The 12129-nt window shown below is 43.8% G+C and overlaps 1 protein-coding gene across 1 annotated transcript in view; it reads right to left on the bottom strand.

Annotated features, from left to right (window-relative positions):
- The window catches only part of CPO (carboxypeptidase O), a 417896-nt gene extending 414377 nt beyond the window's left edge, over positions 1–3519 (bottom strand). The window contains exon 1 of the mRNA XM_075317717.1: positions 3487–3519. The gene's annotated coding sequence lies outside the window, so the exon portion shown is untranslated. The remainder of the gene's footprint in view (positions 1–3486) is intronic.
- Between the last annotated feature and the right edge of the window lie 8610 nt (positions 3520–12129).

The following is a 12129-nucleotide window of genomic DNA, read 5'->3' on the forward strand; positions in this document are numbered from 1 at the left end:
CACCCCTAGATGAATTCCGTATGCAGTGACGTTTCTAGTATGGGGTTACTTTTAGGGCTTCTGCTGATCTAACACTTCAGGGGCTCAGTTAATGGAGGCTACAATCTATTCAGACAGAATCTGTGGTCTAAATACCTAGTCATGCTCCTTCCTACTGTAGCCAATCCCCGTCGTGTGCTCAAATAGTAGTGTACAACCATATATCGGGTACTGCCACGTTCGGTAAAAATTGCATAACAAATAGTGCTGTCCGCTTTGTCCTCTTACTCTTTGTGTGAATTAAAATGTTGAGGCTAAAGTAAAATTTTAGAGGAAAAACTCTACGATTATTGTTTTCACTGCCCAATCTAATGAAATTCTGTGTAATTTGTGGGTTAAAAATAGTCACCTCACCAATAGATTAAAAATGACGTAAAATTGTTATTGTTTTTTTAGTAATTTTAGGAACAAAAAAAATCTCTCTTTTATTTTTTCTCTAGAACACATGACATAAAATGTATCTCTATATTCATGTATAATCTTCCTATGGAGTCAGAGGCTGTACTTCAGCTTCAAGTATAATAAATTCTCCCTGTGATATCATCAGAGCTTGTGGCCCAAATCCTTAGCTCCTGCTGAACTTTTTGAAGATTGTCAGTTTGAGTCCTGGGGAGGATAAGTGTGGATAATAACAGAAAAGTACATTTCTGTAATTGTTTAATAGGAACAAAAAAATCAGACTAACCCTTCACCTTTAGAATTCATGGACATAGAGATGCACTGCTGTGTATAGATGTATCTCTATGTATGTGAATAATCTGATTCTGGGTTCTCTGCACTACAGGTGAAGATAACCAAATCCTTTTATATATCTTAGGGGTACTTCTCACATAGCGAGATCGCTGCTGAGTCACTGTTTTTTGTGACGCACCAGTGACCTCACCAGCAATCTTGCTGTGTGTGACACTAAGCAGCGACCTGGCCCCTGCTGTGAAATTGCTGCTCGTTACACACTGCTCTGGTTCATTTTTTGGATGTTGCTCTCCCGCTGTGAAGCACACATTGCTGTGTTTGACAGCGAGAGAGCAACGATCTGAATGTGCAGGGAGCAGGGAGCCGCCGTCTGGAAGCTGCGGACGCTGGTAACCAAGGTACATATCGGGTATCCAAGCGAAGCGCTTTGCTTGGCTCCCCAATATTTACCTTGGTTACTAGCGTACTCCGCTCTAAGGCTGCCAGTGCTGACTCCCTGCACACGTAGCCAGAGTACACATCGGGTAACTAAGCGAAGCACTGTGCTTAGTAACCCGATCTGTACCCTGGCTACGAGTGCAGGGAGCCAGCGCTAAGCGGTGTGCGCAGGTAACCAGGGTAAATATCGGGTAACCAAGCAAAGCATTTTGCTTAGTTACCTGATATTTACCTTGGTTACCAAGCGCAGCATCGTTTTCACGAGTCGCTGCTGGTTGGTGGCTGGTCACTGGTCTCTGGTGAGATCTGACTGATTGACAGCTCACCAGCGACCATGTAGTGATGCACCAGCGATCCTGACCAGGTCATATCGTGGTCGGAATCGCTGGTACGTCGTTTAGTGAGACGGTACCCTTAGGGCGGCGTTACACGAGACGATATATCGTGCGATCGCACCCGCCCCCATCATTTGTGCGTCACGGGCAATTCATTGCCCGTGGCGCACAAAGTCGGTAACCCCTGTCACACGTACTTACCTCCCTAACGACCTCGCTGTGGGTGGCGAACATCCTCTTCCTGATGGGGGATGGGCGTTCGGCGTCACAGCGACGTCACAAAGCGGCCGCCCAATAGAAGTGGAGGGGCGGAGATTAGCGGGATGTAACATCCCACCCACCAACTTCCTTCCGCATTGCCGGCTGGACGTAGGTAAGCTGTGTTCGCCATTCCCGGGGTGTCACACGTAGCGATGTGTGCTGTCACGGGAATGACGAACAACAAGCGCACAGATGGAGGGACGGCATTATGGAAATGAACGACGTGTAAATGAGCAACGATAAGGTGAGTATTTTTGCTCGTTCACAGTCGTTCGGAGGTGTCACACGCTACGACATCTCTAACGATGTCGGATGTGCGTCACTTCGACGTGACCCCGACAACATATCGCCCGATATATCGTAGGGTGTAACGCCGCCCTTAGTCTTGGTGTTGCGGTTCATTGTTAGAGCTGCTGTATATAGACAAGGAATTTTCAGGTTCAAGTCCTGGGGAGACCAGATGGCAAAAGGGGAATTGTTAATTTATGCACTGCAGAGATTCTGACCCTACCACCCTAGGAATAGGAGTTACACAGCCAGTGAAGAGAAGAGGAAGTTGTGACAAAAGCCCTGACTGCTGGGACAGTGGGTCTGAGCCCTCAAATTGGGACAGTCTCACTGAATCCAGGACTGTTGGGAGCTATGGCAGAACCATTACTTTACATCACTACCACATATGGAAGAAGAAGTCACTGTCACTTTACAGCCATCGGTCAGTACATTTTATCAGTGCTGTTTGCATTATTAGCTTTTAGTGCAGCTTTTCTTTACTGATTTGGGCTTATTCTGGTTTCCTAGTTGCCAATAGGCATAGCACAGGAGATATGTTTCTTGCATTATTTTGATATTAGTGATTTTTTTTCAGATGCAGCTACCACTACATGTCCAGGGAAATAGCATTTTCTTATTAGCTGACGGGTTCCCTTTAACACTGTATGGGATGCATGTACATTTGAAGTGTGGTAGTGTGATAACACTCTTTGTATTACCATCACACCTTTCTAATTTCCCAATATAACACAGGCTCTTCATTTTATATGACCCTAGGCACATAGGCTCTTCAGATACGGTTATGACCACAATCTCTGCATCTCATAGCAACAATATTGCAGTGAATAGATGAACATTGAGGTAATACCCAGTGTTTTAAGGAATTAGATATGAATTACATTTTCTAAAACACAGAAAGTCCTTACACCAAGCAATGCACTTCTGTATCTTAATGTTTTTTTTGCTTGAGCGTTCCATTCAAGTCTTATAATATTTACAGCGAGTGCTATTACTTATATTTCATCTGCATTGCCATAAATACCTGTATTACAAGTCTGAAAGAATTATATAAATAAAATCTTCTACAAAATACACCAGCAGATTCTAAAACTGTGTAGCTGTAGCTAAGAATTTATAGTGAAACATCTTTAAAGACCACCTCTTTGAGAAGGCCACCTCTTTAAGAAGACCACCTCGTTAAGAAGATCTCCTCTTTAAGAAGACCACCTTTTTATCCAGGCCAAATTTCCTGTGACAGATTTCATCATATATTATTCTTACCGGCCTGTTTCCTTGAACAGACCACTCTTTTAGAAGACCATTTTTCAATACAATTTAGGGTGGTGGCCTCAAGGAAATTTCACCGTATATGAAAAAATAGCTTCTGTAATAACATACTGCAAATTAAAATTCCATTTAAAGTCAAGATATCTATTTCTAAACACCTTACCTTTTCAGTTCCTTGTCCTGGAGTGTAATCCAACTAGAATCAACCTTTTTAGCCAGTTCTGGGCGTGGACCTATCTAATAATGAGATGTACAACACCATGTTATAACATGAATCCAAAAGATGAAATACACCCAATATGTTTACAAGCGATTTAAAGGAAACCCATTGGGTCAGATAATTATATTAATCTACAGATATAAGGTAGTTCTGCAGGTTAATATCATTATGAAGGTGCCTGGCCACAGTACTGAAAATTCACTTTATTTCTCACAGGAGCCGCCAGCTTTCAGTCATACAGGCCTGCCCAGAGCAATTACAGTCACCACTCAAAGCACTGAGATCAGTGGCTATAAGCACGGACCGGCAGTGATAGACAGCTGGCTCAGCAGTGCATCAGTACAGAACCAGCTGTCTAATAGTGTCAGGGCGTGCTTACAGCCACAGCTCTTAGTGCTTTGAGTGGTGAGTGTAATTGCTCTGGGCATGACTGCATGACTAAAAGCCAGCATTTTCCCAGGAAAAATATAGATAATTTTCTACGGGGTGCCATACTTTCCCTACTGCAGCTAGGGACCTCCATGACGCTATTTACCTGCAGAAAAACCCAATATCTGCAGGTGAATAGCGTTATCCAACCTGACAGTTGCTTTTAAAGGGAAGATTCACCATTATCAAGTCTTTAGCTAACTAGTGATTGTTCAGTAGAGCATGGCCAAGCCTGTTGTAAGGCTAATCACAACTGTCTATTCACATAGGACTTAGCTAAAAATGATCAAAGATTAGCATAGCGCTGAAATGGTTATTCAGACATTTGTGAGCAAAATGACATGCTCCCCCACCCCTCCTCAACATTAGCTCTGACATAACACTATTACTTACTGTACAGAAAACATACTGTAAAAGAGAGACATATTTCTGATAAAGTAGAACAGGGTGTTGTACTTGATGATATACTTGTCCTTTCCTGTGTTGTGGGCGGGGGCCGCTGCCGCTTCTCTTGGCCCGCTCGGATCCGGGGTTCGCTCCTGCGGCTCAAGTGGTGACCGGACCCGGGCTCGCACGGCTGTCCGTCCTCACAACCGTCGTAAAGGGGAATATTTACAGGGGATTTGTTGTGTCGGTGACGCCACCCGTGGGTTGCGGTGAGGGATGGTGACACCGCCGCTGCCTGGTGATGGGGTGCCCGGGGCTGATGGAGCGGGGCATCAAGGTGGGATTCCCTCCACGGGTAGGGGAGGTGTAGTCCCGGGGCCTGCAGTGTGGACATGGGAGTGATGGCTGCTGGAGGTGGAGCGCCGGGTTGGACCAGGGGTCAATGGTGTACTCACAGTTCAGTAATTTCACACAAGTCCAGTGGTAAACCAAGTTGCCAGTGACAGGCTGCCATTGGAGGGTTTATTCGGGTCCCACACCCGAGTTAGTGAACAGGTGTCCCTTCCTCCTGCACGCTGTGTTTGTCTCTCCTGTTGGACGATTTTGCATGGAACGGAGAAGTCCACTCCCGGTTCTGTGTGTATTTGGGAGCTGTGGCCCGCGAAATCTGACCCTTGGGATCTCTGTGGGTTCTGACGGACACCCTATCCCCCACATTGGGCTTCCGCTTTGCTCTCTGGGCTTCTGGAGAACAAGGCCTGAAACCTCGTCCTTTGCTGGTTAATTAACAAGGGGCATGCAACCTTCCTCGTCCTAGGGTCCAGGCACCCCATCTGTGTACGGCCTCCGGACCGGATTCTCGCTGTCGTCACCGGTGGGCTACGACCCTGCCTCGGTCCACTTAAGGTTTCCCGCGACCGGATCTCCGTTGCCTGTGGCTCTTCTCACCGTCTGCCACCTAGCCGGGTAGTCCAAGGGCCCCTACCCCTGACTACACTTCTCTGTCAGCTCCACTACAAAACTCCACTCCAACTGTCAGCTTCAACTGTCAACTCCTCACTTCAACTACTGTGTTCCCCGCCCCTGACATCTCAGGACCCCTAGGTGAGCGTTCTCATCCGCCTGATCCTGCCCACTGGCATGTCCTTATTATCGTGAGGGGGTGGCTAGGCTTTTATGGCTGTGTTGTACCTGGGTGTGGGTTTTTGGTGGTAACAAGGAGGGTGGACAACTTTTGTGACCACCTGGTTTTGCCAGGGCATCACACCTGCACGAACACTAGTGATGGTTAGCAATTTCAATAAGTAGTGTTAAGTGGGCAATAAAGTGGACACTCACCTTAGATGGCTGTCATCTGAATAATGCTTTGGCCAATCATTCGACCAGCAGCCATCTCAGCCATATCAATCTTACAAACAAGCGCTCCTATGTACTCAATGAGAAAACTGCCGACAGCCATCGCAGCCATCTCTACTATACCAACAATTGCTTCTGTGTACTCAATGAGAAAGCTGACAACAACCATCGCAGCCATCTCTACTATACCAAAAAGTGCTTCTGTGTACTCAGTGAGAAAGCTGCCGACAGCCATCTCTACCATACCAACAAGCGCTTTTATGCACTCAATGAGAAAGCTGCGAACAGCCGTATCAGCAATCTTTCCCTTACCCACAAGTGCTTCTATGTACTCAATGAGAAAGCTGCCGAGAGCCATCTCAGCCATCTCTACCATACCAACAAGCGCTTCTATGTACTCAGTGAGAAAGCCACTGACAGATATTTCACCTGGCAGCTTTTCTTTGGGAGAGCAAAACAATCAACAGTCTGAAATTCATAAACAACAGTGGATAAGCCACCAGTTGGGAACATTTTCTGTGGCACTATTGTAGCTATTGCTGGTACTGGAGGTATTATGGCTGTCCTAGGTCACTATAATAATTGTGACTACCACTCTTGACACAATGGCCCTTTGGTTTAAAATCCGTCAGTAGTATTTTGTACTATTATATGTGTATACTATTTATATATTTTTCAAAGATAAGCAATACATTTACATTGTCAGTCCATTCCTCTGTTACAGTGAAATCAGTATTTTAACTGATATGCAAAAGAGGCTGAATAACTATTTGTAGATCTGAAACCTCTGTTACTCCAGCTCTGTTCACCATCCAGCACTGCCTCCCCCTTTGCCTAAAGTCACATAGCATCAAAGCTGTCTGTCAAGCAGGAGTATGTGGCTATGGGCAGATTTCTTAGTAACACTATGCTCAACATCACCAGTAATCATCCGTTGGAACAGCACAACTTTTTTTGTCCGTTTTGTGTCTGTTGTGGTGGCAATTAGGGTAATGGTTTTGGGAGTTGATGTCAGCTGTGTTGTGTCCAAAAACACAGCTGGCATGAAGCCCTTCTGTTAGTAATGGAGAGGTGTTTATAAGACAACCACATTACTAGGCCAGTAATAAAAAAATAAAGACACACACAAAAAATACTTTATTAAAATAAACACTCCTGAAAATTTTTCCTCACTTCGCACTTAAGTGAAAGAAAAAAAAAACATGCTAGTCCTCCATAGTCCAGCAATTCCACTGTAGTCCACCGAATCCGTAGTAGTTCACAAATAAAAGCAAGAAGAGAAAAGTTGGTAAGTAAAAAAAGTTTTGGGGAGTGTAAATTTAATAAAGGATTTTTTTTGTGTGTCCTTTTTTTAATTACTGGGTTAGTAATGGGGGCTAGTGATCAACATATCTCCATTACTAACACCAGAGCTTGATGCCAGCTGTATTTTTGGACACTACACAGCTGACATGGACCATAAATAATATTACTCCATTGCACCAGTGCATCGGGAAGAGCTGAGGCAAAGCACCAAAATTAGAGCATCCTGTATTGCTCCACTTTTGGGGTGTCTCCAAGCTGGCATTTGTAGGCTGGGAGGGGTCCAATAACCATGGACCTTCCCAGCCTGATCATAGAATCATAGAATGTTAGAGTTGGAAGGGACATCCTGGGTCATCTGGTCCATCCCCCTGCTCACAGAAGGATTCACTATATCACTCCACACAGATGTCTGTGCAGCCTCTTTTTGAAGACTTCCATTGAAGATCAACTAACTATCTCTGGTGGGAGCCTGTTCCACGTGTTGATCACCCTCACTTTTAAAAAGTTTTTTTCTAATATCTAATCTGTGTCTCCTCTTAATCAGTTTAATCCCATTGCTTCTGAGAATTGCAAATGAGAATATTGTTGATCCTCTATAGTGTGACAGCACTTGATATATTTATAGCCAGCTATTAAATCTCCTCTCAATCTTCTTTTTTGCCAGCTAAACACTCCCAAATCCTGTAACCTTTTCTCTTAGGTCATGTTTTGTAGACTGGTCACTATTCTGGTTGCAGTTCTCTGAACTTGCTCCAGTTTGTTGGTCTATTTTTTTTCTATTAAATGTGGTGCCCAGAACTGGACACAGTATTCTAGAGGAGGTCTGACCAAATAAGAGTAGAGGGTGATAATTACTTCACAACTGAAACCATCTGTTAATACATTCCAGAATCGTGTTTGCCTTTTTTGCTGCTGCATCACACTGTTGACTCATTTTTGGTCTGTGATCTATTAGTATACCCAAGTCTTTTTCACACATGATGTTGTTTAGCCCTAATCATCCAAGTTTGTATATGCTTTTCAAAATTTTCTTGCCCAGATGTAGGACTTTGCATTTTTCCCTGTTAAAAAAACATTCTGTAATTACTGCCCACTGTTCCAGTTTGTATAGATCTTTTTGAATCCTCTCTCTCTCTTCTCTAGTACTGTATTTACTAACCCTCCTAGCTTTGTGCCTCAGCAAATTTAATCAGTTTACTCTCTATACCTTAATCTAAATCATTGATAAAGATGTTGAACAACACAGGTCCCCGAACATAGCCCTGTGGTACCCCACTTGAGATATTCTTCAAATTAGATGTTCAGCCATTTATGCCCCCTCTTTAAGTCCGATCACTAAGCCAATTATGAATCCACCTAACAGTTGCCTTGCCCAATCCATACGTGTTCATTTTTTCAATAAGGATGGTATGAGATATTTTGTTAATGTGTCACACGTGCATATTGTGTGCAAGCGTGTGAAGGTAGCCTTAAGCCTGCTTTACACGGTACGATCTATCGTGCAATTTCACGATCGATCATACTCGCCCCCGTCGTTTGTGCGTCACGGGCAATTAGTTGCTCGTGGCGCACAAAGTCGTTAACCCCCGTAACACGCACTTACCTGCTGTGCGACATCGCTGTGGACGGCAAACATCCTCTTCCTGAAGGGGGAGGGATGTTCGGCGTCACAGCGACGTCACACAGCAGCCGGCCAATAGAAGCGGAGGGGCGGAGATGAGCGGGACGTAAACATCCCGTGCACATCCTTCCTTCTGCATATCCGGCGGGTGCTGCAGGACGGAGGTAAGCTGCTGTTCATCGTTCCCGGGGTGTCACACGGAGCGCCGTGTGCTACCCCGGGAACGATGAGCAACCGGCGCAATTTTAATTAAACGAGATTATGAAACCGAGCGAGAAGTACACGACTCACGATTTGTGAGCGATGCTGCGTCGCTCGGAGGTGTCACACAGCCCGACGTCACAAGCGATGCCGGATGTGCGTCACAAAAATTGTGACCCGGACGATCTATTGCACGATAGATCGTCTCGTGTAAAGCACAAGGACCATGTAAAGGTATTGACTTGTCTTTCAAAGAGCTTCATGCACATATGAATAGTTGGGAGGGTGAAATACTTTAGTTTAAGCAGCGTTTTATGCTTTGAGAACAGTTTCAAGCTCACATTTTTAGATATAAGCAAAAGACATGAACATGAAAGAGATAGTACTATTAATGTTTTGCTCTAAAATAAATTACATTCTTTAAGAAACACTTGTTATGGAGGGTCTTTTGTAAAGTTGGCAATGACTACAGCACTTAAAATCAATTAAGAGGTTCATTGAAGTGCACTAAACATCATGAAACAATATGGATAGAATGGATGTTGCAGCAATTTGCAGGTAGTAACGATCTCAATATCCTCAATGCTTTCATTTAGAGCTCCTTCACATTCACTACATTTTGAAGCCTTTTAATATCATCTTTTTAGTATTGTTTTCATCAGATTTGTACATTCAAAGCCTATAGAACAACCTATAGGAACATCACCTAAAAAAAAAAACTCCACTCCCAGAGCATGCTGCAATAATAAAATTAAAAAATATCGCGAAAACACCTAAAATGTTGCCAGCAAAAATTTGGTTTTCAAATATTTCCTGTATACTTTAAAGCAAATTTAATTCTGTCTACAGTGTTATTCACTTACAAAATAAAAACACTAATTAAAACATTGCCAAGTGTGTGTGGGATTCAGCCCTTAATGGACTCAAAGCCTTTCAGTTTTCAATTTGAATATGCAGTAAATGAAGATTAAGGGTCCATTTACATCTGCCAACCATTATTGTGTAGTTCACAGGTTACCATTGCACTCTCTAGTGCAGGTCCTGTTTACACCGGACTATGAGCTGCCAAGAAAGATAATATTTTGTGCATTTTGCCTTTTTCAATGGGGATTTGTGAGTTTGCATATATTGCACAATGATTGGAATCGTGCAATGTTAATGAGACCTTAAGGTCTCATCCGCACACTACATCTTTTACTGCACTTTTGGTGAATCTCTGTGGTCACAAAGATGCACCCAAATGCATGCATTTACTTCCCCCAGCAAAGTCTATAAGATTTCTATTTGTCTGTCAACACAGTGCATCTTTTTTTGGCTGCATTTTTGAATATACAGCCACGATGCAGAATGGAAATTCCGTTTGTGTTTTGTTCCTGCGTTTCGGAGGACTGGCAGATCAATCCCCCGCTTTCTCGGGGTCAGTGGTGGCATTGATCACTGGTATCTCGCCACATGCCGGTCCCCATATAAAATCTATGGGGATCAGAATCTGTTGCAAAGGGGTAGGAGCAAGCGCTTCATAATTACCGAGTCACCAGCGCAGGTGTCACACTGCTCCTACTGCCTCTCATTCTCTTCCCCGGGCCACTCATTACCTTCATTGAATATGCACTGCTTCCCCGCTCACCGATGTCTGTGATTGGTTGCAGTCAGATGCGCCCACATACTGAATAACAGCGTGTCTGATGCTTCCAATAACAGATGATGGTGTGCGGGTCTACTGTATATCATACAGTAAAATAAAAAAAATTGACGTAGGGTCCCCCCATATCATGATACCCAGCTCAGATAAAGCCATAGCTACAGCCTGTATCCCCCAGCCATGCGCTTATCTTGGCTGGGTATCAAAATAGGAGGAACTGCATGCAGCTTTTTTATGTTATTTTTTAAATAAATATTTTTTTTAAAAACTGGCATGCAGTCACCCCTACTTTGATACCCAGCCAAGATAAAGCCTGAAAGCTGGGGGCTGGTATTCTCAGGCTGGGAAGACCCATGGTTATTGGACACCCTCTAGCCTAAAAATATCAGCCTGCAGCTGCTTAGAATTGCCGCATTCATTAGATGCAACAGTCGCGGCACTTTACCCGTCTCTTCCCGATTACCCTGGTGCGGTAGCAATCAGTATAATAAGGAGTTAATGTCAGCCCACAGCTACCACTAAGCCCTAGATTAGTAATGGAAGGCATCTATGAGAACTCCCCATTACTAATTTGTAAGTGAAAGAAAATAAACACAAACATACAAAAAAATCCTTTATTTGAAGTAAAAGACAAAAAAGCACCCCCTTTCACCACTTTATTAACCCCCAACACACACTTGCAGGTCAACGTAATCCACACGAAGTACCATGAAGCTTCCAGCAATACTACATTTGAATTCACACCGAGCGGCCATAGAACATGACTGCCCACTGTGAAACTCAGGCAGCAACTGAAGCGAGCCATGCGATCAGTGGTGACAATGACCGTGGGAACCTTCAAGACAAAAATAAAGAGAAAGTAACAGCTCACCCTACAGCAGGCATATGGGTGCGGTTCTCAGAAATCTGAGCTGGCATTCAGGTGTTCACATGAAGAAAAATAGTGGAAAAATCCAGCATTCATCAAATATAATAAAATTTAAATTTTAGTGAAAAAAACCCATGAAAACGTTTCATGAAAGCATGTGTAGACACACAGGTCTATGCATTCCAAGCAGATGGATTGCTCTTAATCTTAATCATGATCACGTCTGAGTCTCTGCCTGAACCTCACATCGGGCAGTCATGTTCTATGGTGCTCACTGTGAGCTACAGATGTAGTAGAGCTGAATCATCGTGAGACCTTTTGGGTGTTTGTGTTTATTTACTTTCACTTACAGATTAGTGGTGGTAGAGTCTCATAGACGCCTACCATTACTGATCTAGGGCTTATTGGCAGCTATAGGCTGCCATTAACTCCTTATTACCCCAATTGTCACAAAACCAGGACAACAGGAGAAGCCGTGTCCAGTGCCAGAATTGGCACATCTAATGGATGCATCACTTCTGGGGCGGCTACGTGCTGCTATTGTTTGGCTGGAAAGGGCCAAGGCCAATGGCCCTTCCCACCCTAATAATATCAGCCCCCAGTTGTTTGCTGTACCTTGGCTGGTTTTAGAACAATGAGGGGGATTCCACATCTTTTTTACTGAGGTAGTAAAGGCAGACACTATAACAGCTTTTAATAAAGGGCTGGATGATTTCCTCAGTCCATATAACATTGTGGGTTATAGATAATTTAGTGATAAAAAATGTATAATTGGTG

Source organism: Anomaloglossus baeobatrachus, chromosome 7 (assembly GCF_048569485.1).
Source record: "Anomaloglossus baeobatrachus isolate aAnoBae1 chromosome 7, aAnoBae1.hap1, whole genome shotgun sequence".
Lineage (NCBI taxonomy): Eukaryota > Metazoa > Chordata > Amphibia > Anura > Aromobatidae > Anomaloglossus > Anomaloglossus baeobatrachus.